General features: G+C 37.9%; 1 protein-coding gene across 5 annotated transcripts in view; it reads left to right on the top strand.

Moving 5' to 3' along the window:
* FAM168A (family with sequence similarity 168 member A) overlaps positions 1-19,922 on the top strand; it is a 202,426-nt gene that overhangs the window by 93,670 nt on the left and 88,834 nt on the right. The window contains exon 1 of one of the 5 annotated variants that reach the window (XM_052652763.1): positions 16,812-16,824. The exons of the other annotated variants lie outside the window; for them this stretch is intronic. The gene's annotated coding sequence lies outside the window, so the exon portion shown is untranslated. Of the gene's footprint in view, positions 1-16,811; positions 16,825-19,922 lie in introns of those variants that run through there. 5 annotated transcript variants of the gene reach the window in all.

The following is a 19,922-nucleotide window of genomic DNA, read 5'->3' as shown; positions in this document are numbered from 1 at the left end:
TAATCCCAAACTCCTAATTTGTCTTCTCCTCCCCCATCACCTTTAGTAATCAATGTTTGTTTTTTAGGTCTGTGAGTCTATTTCTGTTTTGTAAATAAGTTCATTTATATCATTTTTTAAGATCCATCTTCATAATTTTTGCTTTTTCCAGAATGTTGTATCGTTGTAATCATACAGTATGTAGTCTTTAAGATTATATATTTAATAATATACATTTAAGTTTTCTCCGTGTATTTGCATGGCTTTATAGCTTTTTCTTTTTCCTAGTACTAAGTGATAATCTATTGTCTGGACGTACTACAGTTTATTTATCCTTTCACCTACTGAAGGACATCTTGGTTGCTTCAAAGTTTAAACAGTCATGAATAAAGCTATTATAAACATCTTTGTGCCAGTTTTTGTGTGGCCATGAATAACAAGGAGTGTGGTTGCTGGTTTACATGCTAAGAATATGTTTAATTTTGTAAGAAACTGACAGACTGTCTTCCAGAGTTGCTGTACCATTTTGTGTTCCCACTAGCATTGTACAAGGGTTCCTATTGCTTCACATCCTCACCAGCATTTGTTGTTGTCAGTATTCCAGATTTTGGTCATTCTAATAGGTGAGTAGTAGCATCTTGTGTTGTTTTAATTTGCATTTCCTGGATATTTTTATGTGTTCATTTTCCATCTGTATATCTTCTTTGATCACATGTCTATTAAGGTCTTTGGTCCATTTTTTAAATTGTGTTGTTTGCTTTGTTATTGTTGAATTTTAAGAGTTCTTTGTATGTTTTTGGATAATAGTCCTTACCAGGTGTGTATTTTGCAGATATTTTCTCACAGTCAATAGTTTGTCTTTTAATTATTTTGAATGTGAGTTTTGCAGAGTACAAGTTTTTAATCAAGTACAGCTTATTAATATTTCTTTCACAGTTTGTGTCTTTGGTGTTATGTTTAAAGATGCATACCCATACCCAAGATTATGGCTATGTTATCTTCTAGGAGTTTTATAGTTGTATTTTACATGAAAATCTATGGTTGGTTTTGAGGTAATTTTTTGAAAGATGTAAGATCTGTGTCTGGATTTGTTTTCTTTTTTCTTTGCTTGTAGATGTCCAATTGTTCCAGTGCCGTTTGTTGAAGACTGTCCTTGCTCCATTGTATTGCCTTTTTGCTCCTTCATTGAAGATCAGTTGACTATATTTATGTGGCTCTATTTTGGGGCTGTGTGTTCTGTTCCATTTATCTCTATGTCTGTTCTTTCACTGGTACCACACTGTCTTAATTACTATAAGTCTTGAAGTTGGTAGCATCATTCCTCCAACTTTGTTCTTCAGTGTTGTGTTGCCTGTCCTGGGTCTTTTGCCTGTCTCTATAAACTGTAGAATCAGTTTGTCAATATCTGTAAAATAATTTGTTGGGATTTTTATTGGAATTGTATTGAATCCTTAGATCAAGTAGGGAACAACTGACCTTTTAACAATATTGAGTCTTTCTACTCCCAAACGTGGAATATCTTTCCACTTTATTTAGTTGTTCTTTTATTTCATTTATCAGAATTTTGTAGTTTTCCTTATATAAGTCTTATATATATATTGTTAGATTTATACTTAAGTATTTAATTTTCTTTCCTTTTGTAATGATATTTTGTTTTTAATTTTGCATTAACTTGTTCATTGTTAATAATAGAAAAGAAGTTGATTTTTGTAATTAACCTTTTATCCTGCAATCTTGCTATAATCACCATTAATTCCAGGAGTTTTTTTTGTCAGTGTTTTTTTATTTTCTGTATACATGATTATTTCATTTGTGAACAGATACAATTTTATGTCTTTCTTCCCTACCTGTGTACTCTTGTTACTGAACCCAGGTCTATCTGCTCGCGGCTCAAGAGCCATTAAAGAGGCCAGGTTGGTGGAAAGGAAAGTTTGCTTTATTTCAGGTGCTGGTGACCAGGGTTGGGGTGGTGGTGAGTATTTGTCCAAAGGCCAACTACCCCTTGACAGTCAGGGGCAAGAGCTTTTATAGACACAGCGTGGGGCGTGGGGCTACATGCAGAAACAGCACAGTCAATTCTGGCAGTCATCTTAAAACTGATCTTTGGTGGTCTGAGCAGCATCACCTTAACTGTTTGTGAAGTGAAAGTCGTTCAGTCGTGTCTGACTCTTTGCAACCCCATGGACTATACAGTCCATGAAATTCTCCAGGCCAGAATAGTGGAGTGGGTAGCCATTCCCTTCTCCAGAGGATCTTCCCATCCCAGAAATTGAACCAGGGTCTCCTGCATTGCAGGCAGATTCTTTACCAGCTGAACCTCCAAGGAAGCCCTTTAACTGTTTTAGGTACTGTTAATCTTCAGTTCCAGAGTCAGTTTGTCTTCATTTCTTGAGGCCAGTTCTCGGAATTGGTGGCAGCTTATGTCGTGGCTACAATCTGGTTCGTTAGTTAACTTCTCCACCTGGTGGGGGTTTCAGTATCTATAAGACAGCTCACAGGATATGGCTTAGAATTTGCTCCTTGAGAAGGAACTAAAGGTCTTAACTCTGCTTAATGACTACGTTATTATTATTTGGTCTCCTTTCACTATTTTTCTTTGTTTCTGCATTTTTTTTAGTTCTCTGATTAAACTTACTCTTTGGCTGAAGTTTTTCTGCAAAGGAAGGCAGAGTGAGAATATGGAGGGGGGCAAGAACCATAGGGTCCTCCTCTGTTTCACCTTTTATATCCTTTTCTGGACTAATTGCATTATCTAGGACTTCGAGTATGATGTTGAAATGAGTGGTGGGAAGGGTTATCCTTGCTTTGTATGGGATCTTAGTGGGAAACGTTAACAAGTTTCTCACTATTAAGTATGATGTTAGATGTAGGTTTTTTGTAGATAGTCATTATCAAGTTAAGAAAGTTCTCCTCTCTAGCTTACTGAGAATTCTTATAATGAATGCATGTTAGATTTTGTCAAATTCTTTTCCCTGCTTCTATTTAATATGATTATGTGATTTTTATGTGTTTCAGTTCAGTTCAGTTGCTCAGTCGTGTCTGACTTTGTGACCCCATGAACCACAGCACGCCAGGCCTCCTTGTCCATCACCAACTCCCGGAATTTATGTGTTTACTAATGTTTATTAATATGATTATGTGATTTAATTGATTTTTGAATGTTGAACCTACCTCGCGTAGCTGGGATAAGTCCCACTTGGTCATAGTATATAATTCTTTTTCTTTTTAAATTTCTTTTTTTAATATAAATTTATTTATTTTAATTTGAGGCTAATTACTTTACAGTATTGTATTGGTTTTGCCATACATCAACATGAATCTGCCACGGGTGTACACGTGTTCTCCATCCTGAACCCCTCTCCCACCTCCCTCCCCATCCCATCCCTCTGGGTCATCCCAGTGCACCAGCCCCTAGCACCCTGTATAATGCATGGAACCTGGACTGGCAATTCTTTTCACATATGATATTATACATGTTTCAGTGCCATTCTCCCAAATCGTCCCACCCTTGCCCTCTCCCACAGAGTCCAAAAGACTGTTCTATACATCTGTGTCTCTTTTGCTGTCTCGCATACAGGGTTATCGTTACCATCTTTCTAAATTCCATATATATGCCTTAGTATACTGTTGGTGTTTTTCTTTCTGGCTTACTTCACTCTATATAATAGGCTCCAGTTTCATCCACCTCATTAGAACTGATTCAAACGTATTCTTTTTAATGGCTGAGTAATACTCCGTTGTGTATATGTACCACAGCTTTCTTATCCATTCATCTGCTGATGGATATCTAGGTTGCTTCCATATCCTGGCTATTAAAAACAGTGCTGCAATGAACATTGGGGTACACCTGTCTCTTTCAGTTCTGGTTTCCTCGGTGTGTATGCCCAGCAGTGGGATTGCTGGGTCATATGGCAGTTCTATTTCCAGTTTTTTAAGGAATCTCCACGCTGTTCTCCATAGTGGCTTTACTAGTTTGCATTCCCACCAACAGTGTAAGAGGGTTCCCTTTTCTTTACATCCTCTCCAGCATTTATTGCTTGTAGACTTTTGGATCGCAGCCATTCTGGCTGGAGTGAAATGGTACCTCATTGTGGTTTTGATTTGCATTTCTCTGACAATGAGTGATGTTGAGCATCTTTTCCTGTGTTTGTTAGCCATCTGTATGTCGTCTTTGGAGAAATATCTGTTTAGTTCTCTGGTCCATTTTTTGATTGGGCCATTTATTTTTCTGGAATTGAGCTGCAGGAGTTGCTTGTATATTTTTGAGATTAGTTGTTAGTCAGTTGCTTCATTTGCTATTATTTTCTCCCATTCTGAAGGCTGTCTTTTCACCTTGCCTACAGTTTCCTTTGTTGTGCAGAAGCTTTTAATTTTAACTAGGTCCCATTTGTTTATTTTTGCTTTTATTTCCAATATTCTGTGAGATGGGTCATAGAGGATCCTGCTGTGATTTATGTTGGAGAGTGTTTTGCCTATGTTCTCCTCTAGGAGTTTTATATTTTCTGGTCTTACATTTAGATCTTTAATCCATTTTGAGTTTATTTTTGTGTATGGTGTTAGAAAGTGTTCTAGTTTCATTCTTTCACAAGTGGTTGACCAGTTTTTTTAGCACCACTTGTTCAAGAGATTGTCTTTTCTCCATTGTATATTCTTGCCTCCTTTGTAAAAGATAGATGTCCATAGGTGCGTGGATTTATCTCTGGGCTTTCTGTTTTGTTCCACTGATCTGTATTTCTGTCTGTGCCAGTACCATACTGTCTTGATGACTGTGACTTTGTAGTAGAGCCTGAAGTCAGGCAGATTGATTCCTCCAGTTCCATTCTTCTTTCTCAAGATTGCTTTGGCTATTCGAGGTTTTTTGTATTTCCATACAAATTGTGAAATTATTTGTTCTTTTTTTTTTTTTAATTGGTAAATTTTTGGCTGCACTGGGTCTTCATTACTGCATTCAGCTTTCTCCATTGCAGAGAGCAGGGGCTACTCTCTAATTGTGGTGCCTGGGCTTCTCATTGTGGTGGCCTCTCTTGTTGTGCGGCAAGGGCTCTTGTGAATGGGCTCAGTAGTTTTGATGCATGGGCCTAGTTGCCCTGTGGCAAGTGGGATCTTCCCAGACCAGGGATCAAACCCATGCTCCCTACATTGGCAGGCAGATTCTTAACCACTAGACCACCAGAGAAATCCCTATAATTCTTTTTATATTTTTTTAGATGCAATTTACTGATATTTTGTTGAAGACTTTTGTATCTGTGCTCATGAGGAATATTGGCTTATAGTTTTCTCTTTTGTAATGTCTTTGCCTGATTTCAGTATTAAGGCAATTCTGGACTCATAGAGTGAGTTGGAAAGTATTCCCTTTGCTTATATTCTCTGAAAGAAATTACAGAGAATTGACATGATTTCTTCCTTAAATATTTGGTAGAATTTACCAGTCAACCCACCTGGGCCAGGTGCTTTCTGTTTTAGAAGATTATTAATTATTGATTCAATTTCTTTAATAGATACTGGTCTATTCAGATTGTTTCTTTTTGTTTGAGTTTTGGCAGATGGTCTTTAAAAGATTTGGTCTATATCATGTAGAGTTGTTCATAATATTCCTTCATTATCCTTTTAATTTCTGTGGGATCTGTAGTGGTGTCCCTTTTTAATTTCTGATATTAGTTATTTGTGTTTTTTTTTCTTAGCCCAGAGACTTACTGATTTTATTGATCTTTTTGTTTTGTTGGTTTTTCTCTGTTGATTTCTTGTTTTCAATTTCAATGCTTTCTGTTTGAATTCTTTTTTTTTCCCTTCTGTTTATTTTGGATTTAATTTGCTTTTCTTTTTCTGTTTTCCTAAGGCCCACTGCCTTTTTCATAGGCATTTACTACCAAATCTTATACTTGTGTAATTGATCCCCAACTTTAATGGCTTATGCTTCCTATCGTATGTTGAAACGTTACAGAATATGCCTTCATCTTAGGAAAAAAAACACCCAGGGTCATGTCAGGTATTTCAAAAAGTGATTTCCTGAGTCAAAACCAAGATTTTGCAGTATAAAAGATGCTTATGAGATATTTTCCCCAATCTCCTCAAGGGACAGAAATATTTATTTTTGCATTTAGGAGTGTACTTTCCAAGAATTAATGGTCAAGCACAATCTATCATGATACACATGACATCCGTTTCCACTCATCCTTTCCCCTCCGAATAAACAACTGGTCTTTAAACGTTAATATATAGCATATATTTCTTTGGGATTTAGAAAGCTATGAATTAAAATAGTAAAATGAGCAATAGCCTTTAGCAGTCAGCTGACTTGGATTATAGGCTAACTGCATGACGTGTGATGAGGGTGTACAGAATGGGATGGGGAGAAATTATTTATCACTCAGTTGCATTTTTAAAAATGTATATAGACTCATTGACCTTGAAGGTGCTTTGCTTGAAGTTTTCTGTGACCACATGCTCTTGCCTCTTCTAAGTCCCTATAGCGATCTGTATTTAAAAAAAATAATTTATCAGTGTACTTCTAATTATTTGTTCCATATATGTCTTTCTCACTAGTCAGCAAACTCCATGAGGCAGGAATCACATCTGTCTTGTTCATTATTAGGCATAGAAAGACTTCAATATTTTTGGATGAATGAATGAAGAGTTTTCTACAATGCAAACATTCTGTAAAAGTTCCAGAAGTCCATTGATTCATTTAGAGGTTCTTTAGACATTTACTTCAAGGCTCTGATTTGGAGGTGAATTGCCCTTGATCTCTGCCCTGAAGGCACTTGAAATCTATTAGAGGAGATGGGCATGGAAAAAAAAGTTGTAGTACAAGTTTGTATGAAGTTTTGCAGCAGCCTAGAGCAGGAGGTGAATAATTTACATTTAAAAATTAAACTCAATTTAGTTTAGTGTTTGAAATATATTACTGGAAATAAAATAGCATTCAATTCCAGAAAAAAGTTGGAAAATTACTTAAATTTATTCTGTCATGGTACAGGAATGGGGAGCTGTTAATCCCAAGTATATTCATTTTGAGATGTTGTTCTATCAATATCAGTTTATCAGGCACTTTCTCAACCATTTATTTAACCACTTATCTATTATTTAATTCTTTCAACAATCTGTTAAGACAAATGGTACAATTCCCCATGTTATAGATGAAGAAATTGAAATCAGAGCGGTTAAATAACTTTCTTGAGGTAGCACAGCTGGTAAAGAACGAAGCCAGGGCACATTTAGGTCTTTTGGCAACAAGCTCAGAGCTCTTTATATTATATTATATTATAGGCTCATTTTCTAGATCTCTGTAGTGTTCCCTCAAAGGGCCAGAATTCCTAATGCTTGTGAGCTTTCTAAGATTCTGATTCTTAGGACTCAGTCAGAATGCCATCTTTCATGATGCCTTTCCTATGAGAAGTGGTTTCTTCAGCCTCATTTTTCATTTATTAATATTCTTATGGCAGTTTTACTTAAATGCTGTATTTGACCAACTTTCATCATTTCTCCTACTTAAAATCCTCTTGAGGGGAAGGCAGCTATTCTGAATATTTCTGTATTAGTTCATGGGCTTTTATAATTTATATTATATTTTATAATTTATATATCATGAATGGTTATAATTTTTCATACCTTCACTAGAATTCTTTTGTTAATTAAATAGATTGAGAGTGGCACTTTTTCTTTTCCTTCTTTTATTAAATAGTTGTTTTCTTTGGTTTATAAGAAGTAACAACTGTTGAAGTGTTCTCCCTTTCTGGAATAAATGTCTTATAGAAGTCACTATAATTGGCCAAAGGGAGCTATTTTGAGGCAAAGTGAATTATGGTACGTCTTCTTCATACCTGGAGGTAGTGGCAAGGAAGTTGCTGACAGGTAAGTACTATTTCATTCTGTTTCTTTAAAAGGGCATTTGACTCTTCCTATTAATCTGTGGGTAGGTACAGAATTAAGCTTTGGGGGCTTGTATTAATCTTTCTTTGATTATAATATTTACCTTACTGGATTCTTGTGAAGATCAAATGTATAGGAGGAGCAGCATATAGAAGATCATTTGGACTTATAAAGTGCTGTGCAGATGGGAGTATGGTTTTTTATCCTCCAGAGCAGTAAATAACTGCTATTTCTGAACTAGCTAAAGCACAGTTCTTCACCCAAACTGTGTACCTTTTTTTGCCTTTGACAGCTTAGACTCTGATTAGAATTTCTCGGTCAACCATCAGCTTCAGTGTAACATTTTTTCCCCAAAGGCAGTTGCATTATGCCAGGTGTTTTCATATATTTCATTTAATTATCATAACAACTGTAAGTGTGCTGTTGTTGCCTCCATTTTAAAGTTGAGAAATCAAGGACCATTGAGTTCAGATAACTTAGTCAAAATATTAAGTGGCAGAGTGCAGATTTTATTTCATATATTCTGGGTTCATTTTTTGCTAACCCTTATATTAGTGAGGACACACAGAATTATACTGTGGTGTCAGATTGGCCACAAGATTTGAGTGGCATAACATGACAAAAATTTGTGGAATTCTTGCTCGTATGAATTCAATTTCAGGCCAGGTGACTCTGGAGGGCAGCCGTCCTCCAGGAAGTGATGACTAGCGCATTTATGCTGCTTTTGTCTTGTGCTGCCACAATCCCAACTTAAGACCTCTAGGATGTCTTTGCAGAAAAGAGAGAGAGGGAGGGAGGGAGGAAGTCCATGCCAGAGCTGGAGGGTCATACACCAGCTTTTGAATACTTCTCCCAGAGTGTGAGTCACCTTCATTCATAGGTCATTAGTGCTACCTAACTACAACAGATCTGGAAGCTATGGGGGTCTGCCAGAGCACTTCACACAGATGTTTCCCAGGGGCAGTTATTTTTACATAGAACATGTTTCCTTCTAACTTGCGTTAGGGATAATTTAACATGTCTGAGCCATGTTTTATACTGTGAGTGCCTCGAGGTCAGGAATTAAATTATTAAATAAGCTATAGAAATGATCCCTGAAAGTATAGTCTTTAAATTATTAAATGAGTTAATTTTTCAGTTCAGTTTAGTTAAACATTACTGAAAACCTGCAATTTCAGGCTCTGTTTTCTTTCCAAAATATATAGTCTATATATATTGTCTATATTATAGGTAAGTAATAATAGCTAGATAGTTTTAGATTTTATGTTCCTTGAGGGCAGTATAGAATGGTGGTTAAAAGCACTTGCCGGGGTCCAGCCCTGGTGGATCCAGGGAATTCGAAGGTGGGGACGGCGTTGGCGTCCTTGGAAAAATACATATTTAATCACAGATATATAGAGAGATTGGAAACGGATAGTGTAGTAGGAAAATTAGTGGAGAAAAAGAGGCTGAATAACTTGGCTACGTGGAATAGCATCCATGCTCCAGATGGGAATTCAGCCAGAAAAACGGGGAGCAAGAAAGAATGACATAGGGGTATCAGTCTTTCCGGAAACTGATCTGATTTCTTTATTTTTGGGTTTGCTTATATACCTTTTGTTACATATAGGGATGAATACAGAGTCATGCGGGGGTCAGCAGTCCTGACCTTTATCAAAATCAGGTGCTTCACATAAAAAGGTCTTAGGGATTTTACATAATCTTCTGGCCATGAGTGAGACCTGCTGACATTTTATGATCCTTTCTTTCTGATAACCAAAAAACTTATTTCTTCCAAGGGTGTTTTTTCTTAAACCAGGCACCACCCTCCAAATAAAGTTACATTCCTATAGGGTGAGGGTGTAGTGAGTTACAATCAAGAAAGGAATTTATTTAACCCAAAGTTAATATGATTAATCTTAAAGGTTAATGCTTATTTCTCCTATATGCTTAAAGGTTAATACTTATATTTCTCCTATATGCTAGTTATATTCATTATAAGTGTAGGGAACATGGAGATTTAGCAGCAAACCTCAGCCCAACAAATAAAAATCCTTTCACCAATGCTCCCCTTAAGATCTATTTAGTCTTAAGATAGTGATAAAGTTACATTTTACATAGCAAGGACACAGTGATTTATAACAAAGTACAGTGATCTATTACAAAAGAGAAAATTCATTAACTCAAAAAGTCTAGTATTGCTAACCTTAAAACTACTATATTTCCTTTTCTATATTCCAAATACATTGATTAATATATTCCCAGGTGCCTAAGGATATGGAGGCCTGTCGGCAATCATTGACTCAACAATGAGAAAAGCCCTATGCTAATTAAGACTCTCAAAATACTCCAAAACTCTCTGTGCTGTTTATGGTTGAGAGGTAGTAAACAATCATGTGGGTAGTGGCAGGAGTATGGATAATCCTGTCACACAAGCTAGTCTGTCAGCAGAGAGGTTTGACCTGAAACACCCTTGTCACACCCAGGGCAGGGAATTAGCAGCAATTATTGGCACAACAAATGAAAAACCCTTCACCAATATAATTCCTAACCAACCCACTATACTAATAATTTCCAACTCCCCAAAAGAATTTGCCTTTAGTAAGTCTAAAACATCTCGTGCCTCTCAGGTTGGGAGGCTGTAAACAATCACATGTGGCCAGACGAACCTATACAGGTGGGCTAGATAACCTTCAGAGGAGTCCGTAAGCTGAAACACTCTTGTCACGCCCAGGAATTTTTATTGACTTGGAGCTGCAAGTTAACTCCTTCTCCGAGAGAAATGGTTATGGGGGAGAGCCCCCTGTAAAGTCAGAGGTGTAGGTGAGAGCATAAAAGAGACTCTGGTTTTGGGGTAGATGCTCGGGAACAGGGGGTTTCCTGAGGCTTGATCACTCCTTTGTGTATGCCAAGCCTCCTTCCTCATGACCTTTGCCAGGGCGGAGTTCCTCACGCTGGCCCCCCCGGCAAGCACTGACTTTGAAAATGTAGAATTCTGGGTCTGTCACTTCCTATCTCTCTGACTCTCTGGAGATTTGTTTTGGTCATACTGCATGGCTTGTGGGATTTTGGTTCGCTGACCAGAGGTTGAACCTTGGCTCTTTGCAGTGAGAGCACAGAGTCCTAACTAATGGACTGCCAGGTAATTCCCAAGTTGTTTTTTTTTTTTTTAACAGTTTTATTAAGGTATAATATACAATAAAATCCACTCTTTTAAAGTATACAATTTGTACCTTTTAGTATATTCACAGATTTGTGCAACCACTACTTCTAATTTAAAACATTTTATTATATGGGACGAAACCTTATACCTGTTAGCAGTTGCTTCCTATTCTCCCCTCCCCTAAGCCCCTGGCAAATACCATACTACTTTCTTTCTATGTGGATTTACCTGTTCTGGATTTGGGCAAGTTATTTAACCTTTCTGTGCCTCAGTTTTCTCATTAACAAGGTAGGGACAGTAATACTTAATCAGCTTATTATTATAAGTGTGATATGGGAGCAGGAAGAGTTAAAGGACTTGGAATTGTGTCGGACACATAATAAATGCTGTGTGTTCGTTGTTGTCAGGTTGTATTATTATGTTCAACATTATCATGATCATTATTTTGTTCCCTTTATAGAATTGGACTCGTGGTAGACACATTCATCTGATTTCCTCTGGCTCCTCCTTTGTGTCAGGCACTGTTTTAGGGAATCTTAAATATGAGTTAAAATCCCTGCTCTCAAGTTGTTGACAGTTTTATAGCAGAGACAGATATAGAAAGAGTATATACATATATTCTAATGCAGGCAAACCTTGTGAGGTAGGGATTCTTAGTCATATGATTATAGATGATAAAGCTAAGACCCAGTAGTGTTAAATAACTTACCCAGGGCTGTGTAGTTAATAGTTAATAGGCTCAACTACTGGAGCCCTGCTGTTTTATTCCTTCCTTTACCTGCTCTGGCAAGGAAAAATGAAAAGAAAAACCAAAAGAAAAATAACTGAGGACTGAGAAGACCTAAGATGTGGCCTCATCTCTGGGTGAGACAGGCTGTCTCATTCAGCTTTGTCCATTGCCTTTCTTGCCAGGCTCCTGTCTAGTCCCTCTCCCTTCTCTGGTCAGTGAGGCTCCATTGTATGGGCAGGGACTTTAGGACCTCAGTGGAGAGTTTTGCAGAGCTTCCTGTAAGGAATGTTCCTGTAGTTCGCTATGACCTCCTGGCCGCGGTTGTATTCATCATTAGGCTTCAACTTTCCCATCCCCCCTTTGAGGTTCCATTGAATCTGCCAGTCACAGAGCAGCTTCCATTGAATCCAGCAGCCTGTTTCTGGTTGCGTTAGGCATTATCTGTATTGCACTTTTTGGCTCACCTCATTAATGAGCTAGTTTTGTGCTTATTTTCTACAGAATATAAAAGCTGACAGAGTCCTTAAAAGCCCCTAACCTAGGGAATTCCCTGGCAAGTGAAGGATGCTGGAGAATAGAGGTTGGGGCTAGGTTTTAGAAAGCATAAAATTTAGATGTGAAGATTTTACTTTTATTTCCATTAATACCATGGTTTATGTTTACTTCTTTGAAGATGAGTTGTGGGAACCCTGGATGGCAGCTGAGTAATGAACTCTCTGCCTTTTTACACTGTACAGATTGGAACTTTGTTTTAAACATTTCACTTTGATGAACTTACCATATGTAACTCTGGCTGTTCTTGAGTGGCTGCAGAGATCCATGACACGTCATCATTTCCCACTTTCCTGAGGTGAGCGTTTGAAAGTATTTGGTGAGGCAGTGATGGCATGTCTAAATTTGAGGATTCTTAAACCATCTCTGGGGATTTGTTCACAAATGATATGGTTTTTAATATATTCCCTTCCCACATACTTTATACTCAAGTCCACAGTTGGCCTATCCTGGGTTCTGATCGTAGAGCTATTCCCTGACTTGCCTGTATGACCACTGAGAAGTCTCTTTCTCTTAGTTCTTGTATGCATAATAACAATGATGCTGACTGCATAATCTCTAAAGACTCTTGTGGTTCTGATATTTTAGGACTCTGTATATGGGATGCAGATCAGCCTTTTTGACATTCGTCATGTACACAGATCATAATGTATTAAAATGTATTTGTACCACAGTGACTATACACATATTGGCTTATTCATCACATGCTTATGAAACAGATCCCACTGATGATCGTGCTACCGTTATTTTGAGTATTTTTCTTGTGTCCTGTCCTTTTTATGTTCTCTTCTGCCTTCATGTTCTGGCTGCACCTTCTGTCATCCTGTGGAGAAGGCCAGGCCCAGATACCATTGTGTTCCAGCAGTATCAGAAAAGCATACAACAGAGAAACACAACCAGCTTACTTCAATTTAAACTGACCTTCCTGCTAGCTACAGATTATCAAGTACTGCACAAGCAGCCTTCAGGGCTGGAAGGAGGGGGCAAGGCAATTTTGTCCTGACTTGGTGGAAAAACCCCAAGCCTTGCCTCTCCTGTCAGTTGCAAGTACATAGCTTTAATTTCCACTCCTGCTTTACTGTAGTATAAAGATGTTTGGAAGGAGGCCAGAGATACAGAAGAGGGAGCTAGCTATATTTAGAAATATGTTGTTTAAGATAGCTGTCTTTGGACATGTTTTTTCCTCATTTTTATTAATTTGCTGCATAGTTTTGAATATGAGTAATAGTAAAAAGTATTCCAAACATTTCATAGCAGTTTAAATTTCAGAGCTGTTTTTCTCCTTATCTAATACATCTTTATAAACAACCTGGAGATGATGCATGCTATGAATAGTTACTTTTTATTGAGTACTTACTATGTGCCTGACGCAGTGCTAAGTGCTTTACATGTATTATTTAACTTTTATATCAGCTGTAAAAGTGGTTTTATTACCATCTGAAACAGATGAAGATACTAGGGACCAAAGGGATTAAGTAAGACGCCCATTCACACAGTTAATATGTGATGGAGTTATGATTTTAATCTAGCCATAGCCAACAGTGCCTGGCTTCACAACTGCTGGTCCTGTTAACTTCTGCGTTTTACAGACTCTCTAGGAGGTATAGCTGGAGAAGGGCATGGCAACCCACTCCAGTATTCTTGCCTGGAGAATCCTGTGGACAGAGGAGCCTGGTGGGCTACAGTCCATAGGGTCACACAGAGTGGGACATGACTGAATGTACATGACTGAATGTCCCGTAGCACACAGCACAGGAGGTATACCACTGTATTTTTCTTAGTAGAGAGATTATACCTTCTCAAGAATCACATGGCATATATATGGTAAATGTAGGACCTGAAGTTTGATCATTTGATATAAACCTATACCCCTGGTTTTTTGCTTTTATTTTTTGCTATCTTATTTTTATATCTTAATAAGATGAATCACTTAATGTTCTTTTGGATTAGTCTTAAATTTATAAATAAATTATAAAAAGGGCTTACTTAAGATGCAAAGAAAAATAAGATGTTCTCAAGGAACTAATAATGGATTGTAAGAGAAAGAAATGCAAAAAATAAGTAATTTTTTAAAGTTAAAAAATTAAAGATGAAAATAAAATGAAAAAAGATGTTTTAAATAAAGAAAAATTAGGAAAAAAAGAAGATACTAAAAAAACACAGATACAGAATGAGAGGTTCTCTCACTATATATTAAGTGGGGGAAAACCTCTAACTTAGTGGTTTGAGCTATGAGTGATTTAAAGTGAAACATAATTGTGAGGTATGGTTTAATAGGGAGAGGGTTTATTTGGGGGGAGGGTGTTAAGTATACTATATAATAAACACAAAACTCTCTTAAGTATGAGTAGGAAAAAAATTTTTGGAGCTGTGTTTTGTTTTTGTAGGAACACAACTCTGAAATGTTTATGTGAATAGGAAAAGCAGTGTATTTGAAACTTTCCTGAACTTATCATTTAGTATATTTGTGTTTTCAGTGCCTAGCTTACATAAATGTTTATTGAATGAATGTATTTTGGGTCTGACTCTGAAGGTGCAGGGGTGCTGTCATTAGTATTATAATACAATGTGCTATAAAGGGCTAAAGATGGAACATTTAATGAATACCTAGTCTAACTTCTCTTCTAACTGATATGAGGAGTGGGATCCATGGAATGGAAGTGACTTTTCTGGTAAGTTATAAAGGAGAACTAGAATTCACTGCTCCTGGCAGCACTAATGATTTTCTGGAATAAATTGCCAATATTTTTCAGAGATTTCATGAATACAGGTAAAATGTACAGAGTAGATATTGTTGAAAGTATTTTATTTACTGACTTCTTTACAGATAAAGTTAGGCTATAATGGTTTGTTCTTTTCTTCTTATTTCTGCAGTTCTGTATTCAGTTCAGTCGCTCAGTCATGTCTGACTCTTTGCAGCACTCCAGGCTTTCCTGTCCATCATCAGCTCCCAGAGCTTGCTGAAATTCATGTCCATCAAGTCAGTGATGCCATCCAGCCATCTCACCCTCTGTTGTCCCCTCTTCCTCCTGCCTTCAGTCTTTCCATCAGGGTCTTTTCCAATGAGTCTCCTGCATTGCAGGTAGATTGTTTACCAACTGAGCTATCAGGGAAGCCTGTAGTTCTAGATTAGACAGGTTCAGTAGGTTGAACCTAACTTTTGATCATAGCTCTCCTGCAGTGCACATACAGCAGAGCTTTCCCCCTCAAAGGCCTGGTTGGAAGCAGTGGCCTTAATTTCTTATGTGTAATTTACCTCTCCTTCCTGGTGTTTGAGTCTTGTTGGTCTTGATAAATGCCTGTTTCCTATGCACAGCATGCAGTTAACATGGAGTCCTGGTGTGGCGCTGCTTAGGAAGCAATGGGTGAGAGCACATGTGAGAGGGGGCAGTTAAAGGCAGCTTTTGCCTCTAACTCCTTTGGTTAATTAAGCCAGAGAGCTTGTCTGATCATAATGAGTCTGTAAATCTCAGTGCCAGAATGGGAAACTGATGTGAACAGGATTCATTGGTCTTGTTTCACCACAGAAAGGAATGGAGGTCAAAAGGGTCCAGACGTGGAGAAGAAATTGGAGTCAGTAGTCCCAGATTTGACTCTGGGCTCAGTTATTTATAAGCCATGTGACCTTGGACAGGTTCGTTAGTCTGAACCTCAATTCTCCCATCTATAACATAGTGTTAATAATACCAAGTATCTCAGAAAATTCAGTGCTTCCCCAGATATTGATGAGACTTGCTCCTCTCCTCCTCTTTCAGGCCTTTCCTCAAATATCACCTTTGTGTGCAGCTTTCCCTAATTATCCTCTTAAATATAATCCCTATCCTGACACTCCTTGTTCCCTTACCCTGTGTTTTATTTAGTCATATCACAAAATGGCTTTTTTTTTTTTTGCTATTTGTTGATTGTCTTGCTTCCACTCATGACAACAAAAAAATATAGCAATAATAGTAACAGCTAATTCTTATATATAGGGTACTGTTCTAAGCACTTTATATGTATGCTAAGTAATTTAATCTTTATAGAAAGCCTAATAGGCAGTACTATTGTTATCCCCACTTTATAGATTAAAAAACTGAGGCATGGAGAAGTTAAGTAATTTTCAGGGAACACATAGGTGGTTAGCAGTGGAATCAGAATCTGAACCTAAGCTCTCTGGCTCCAGATTTCTTGCTGTTAACCACTGTCCTACACTGCCTCACTGGAACATAAGATTCTTGAGGACAGGGATGTTTGTCTTTTTATTTACTGTTTCTTCCCCAGTACCTAGAATAGTACCTGGCACATAATAAGCAAGAATATTTGTAGAATGAATGAATACATGATGATAACATGTGAGGGAAAAAAGGGTAAATGGCATTGTTGTGAGTTTCATCCTTGGCCCATCTTTATCTTCTGGCGTCCTAGCTATTGCTCTAGTTGTGTGCTGTTCAGCACAGTAGCCAGTAGCACATAGCAGGTGCTCAGCACATGTGACTGACAGCTTCTATATTGAACAACACAGATGTAGAACATTTCTGTCACCGTAGAAAGTTCTGTTTGGACCAGCCAGAGGGTAAGTAAAGTGAGGCCTGAGGAGGAGCAAGTGGTGAGGAAGTGGAGAGAGAGGGATGGGCTTGTGGAGGGCTTTGGATGCTAAGATAAAGTTTGGACTTTATTTTGAAGCCAGTGGTTCCTGAATTTGCCATAAGTGTACAGTGTAGTAGTGTTAACTATATGTACCTTGTTGTTCAGCAGATCTCTAGAATGTCCCTCTTACGAAACTGAAATTGTATCCCTTAAACAACAGCTCCCCATCCTTCAACAGCCCCTGGCAACTACCATTCCTTCTGTTTCTAAGAGCTTGTCTGCTCTAGATACCTCATATGAGTGTTGTCATGTAGTATTTATTTGCCTTTTTGTGACTGGTTTATTTCATTTAGCATAATGCCCTCAAGGTTTATTCACAACGTAGCATATAACAGGGTTTTCTTCTTTGCTAAGGCTTGGTATTATAATATTGTATATATACACCAGTTTTCTTTATCTATTCATCTGTCAGTGGACATTTAAGTTTCTTCCACCTCCTTGTTATTGTGAGTAATGCTGCAGTGAACATGCGTGTGCACATATCTCTTAAAGATCCTGTTTTCAATTTGTTTGGAGCTAGACTCAGAAGTGGGATTGCTGGGTAATGTAATAATTATATTTTTAAATTTTTGAGGAACCTCTATACCGTTATTTCCATAGTGGCTGCACTATTTTACGTTCCCACAAATAGTGCACAAGGGTTCCAGTTTCTCTGCATCCTTGCCAGTGCTTGCTATTTTTTGTTTTTTTTTTATATTTTGATGGTGGCTGTCCTCACAGATTTCAGATGGTATTTGATTTGTATTTCCCTGATGATTAGTAATCTTTTCATATGTGTGTTGGCCATTTGTATATCTCCTTTGGAGAAATGTCTATTCGTGTTGTTAGATAGAATTATTTGTAAAACTCTGTTGTAAATAAGAACCCCAGGTGATTCTGAAGGAGAGTGGTGGTGAGTGGGTCAGCAGCTGTGAAGCAGGGTGAGGAGGCTTGGATCACTCAAGCTGCGTTATTCTTGACTGGGTTGTTTTTGGCATCACATGCAGTCTCCAGGTTGATTCTTTTGTGATGTCTATACCATTAAGTTTCAAATTAGACAGGTTCCCTGGGGAGTCTTCACTGTGTCCTGATATTATCCGTGCTTCCATTTTCTAATCTTTTAGCTTCTTCTATTACAATCTCTTTCCCTTTTATCAAGAGTGCTTTCTCAAGAGTGTTGTTGCTGTTAGGCAGGAATCTAACTCTCCTTTTCTCCCATCCTCCTTTTTTCCTTTTTTTATTCCAGCTTCATCAAGGTAAATTGCTTACTGATCCTGTGCACAGGACTGTAGCCCAGAGCATCCTGGGGCCTTTGCACCTAATAAAGGTGGTTCTGCCAGGTTTTTCTGAACCTTTTTGTCCTGAGACAAAGGATTTGGCCTGGTATTTAGTCTTTACTGTTTGGATGCAGCAGCTCCTGATTCAGAGTCTTTGATCTCCCATTGCAAGGGCTCAGTGACTTTGAACTAACCAGTAAGCAGAGGAGATCTCTTTTCCTTTGGGTACAAAAGCGGCCTCACTGTCACTCTTCTGCTTGCGAGTCTGCAGGCCTGAGGTGCAGTCCTGGATCTGTTACTGACTTGCTGTGTGACTTTGAGCAAGTTACTGGGTCTCTGTTTTCTCTGTTGCAAAATGAAAGGCTTGAATTAAATGATCTTTGAGATCCTTCCAGTGACATTTGGAATAAGATATGATTTGCTGGTTGAAAAATAATCCTTGTGATGGATAAAGATGTGGTACATACATACAATGTAAATATTACTCAGCCATTAAAAAGAATGAAATAATGCCATTTGCAGCAACATGGATGGACCTAGGGATTGTCATACTGAGTGAAGTCAGTCAGACAGAGAGGAAAAATATCATATGACATCCCTTATATGTGGAATCTAAAATGATACAAATGAATTTACTTACAAAACAGAAAGAGACTCACAGACTTGGAAAATGAACTTAAGATTGCTTGGGAGGATTTGGAGATGGACATGTACACACTGCTATATTTAAAATGGATAACCAACAACGACCAACTGTATAGCACAGGGAACTCTGCTCCATGTTATGTGGCAGCCTGGATGGGAGGGGAGTGTGGGGAGATGGATACATGTATGTATATGACGGTTGAGGTGCTTGCAGTTGACCTGAAACTATCACAACATTGTTTGTCAATTGGTTATACTCCAGTACAAAATAAAAATATAATCCATGTGAATAATATAAATCAGTGTGAATAATAGAAGTTTCATTTGCCAATGTTAAAAAGATGCTACTTGGTTTTTTTGTTTGTTTGTTTTAAATATTTATTTTTGGCTGTGTTGGGTCTTAGTTATGGCACTATGTCTTCCCTAGTGCCACGAGGGCTTCTCTCTAGTTGTGACATGCTAGCTTACTTGCCCCCGCCCCCCCCACCCCAAAAGCATGTGGAATCTTAGTTCCCTAAGAACCTGCATCCCTGCATTGGAAGGTGGATTATTTATTTTTTTCAAGGTATTAATAAATGTATTGAATATGAAAACCTAGCTATAAAAAAGCAATTGTGTGTTTAACACATGACAAGTTAATCTAGTCTATATTAGAAAAGCACTGTGACAGTACTAACACAGCAATTGACTTATGCCCCAAACAGCCACCCCACCAGGGTGCTTTTCCTGACCCCAAAGCTTCCCAGGGGCCACTGGTTCAGGACCACCTGCACCCCGGAGATGCTTGCTCTCCTTGTCACCAAATGTCCCACACAACAGCACAGCAGGCAGTGTGGAGATCTGCAGACCCTTCTTCCTCTTTCCCAAGTCTACAGGTCTGGCCTGCCACGTGGAAGGCAGATTCTTAACCACTGAACCACCAGGGAAATCCTCCAAAACATGCTACTTTGGAATAGCAAACATTTATATCAATAGGCATATTATGAAAAACAGACAGATACACACTTGTCCTCCTGCCTAAAAATGTTTGGTAATATCAAAGCAGATCAGTATCTCCTTCTAAACATCAGTCTTCTTTATCCAAACATTGATATAATATTACATTTTTTATTAAGGGTCATTT

The sequence above is a fragment of the Budorcas taxicolor genome, chromosome 15 (assembly GCF_023091745.1).
Source record: "Budorcas taxicolor isolate Tak-1 chromosome 15, Takin1.1, whole genome shotgun sequence".
Taxonomy (NCBI): Eukaryota; Metazoa; Chordata; class Mammalia; order Artiodactyla; family Bovidae; genus Budorcas; species Budorcas taxicolor.
The sequence above is the reverse complement of the archived record's forward strand: the minus strand, read 5'-3'. Positions and strand labels throughout refer to the sequence as shown.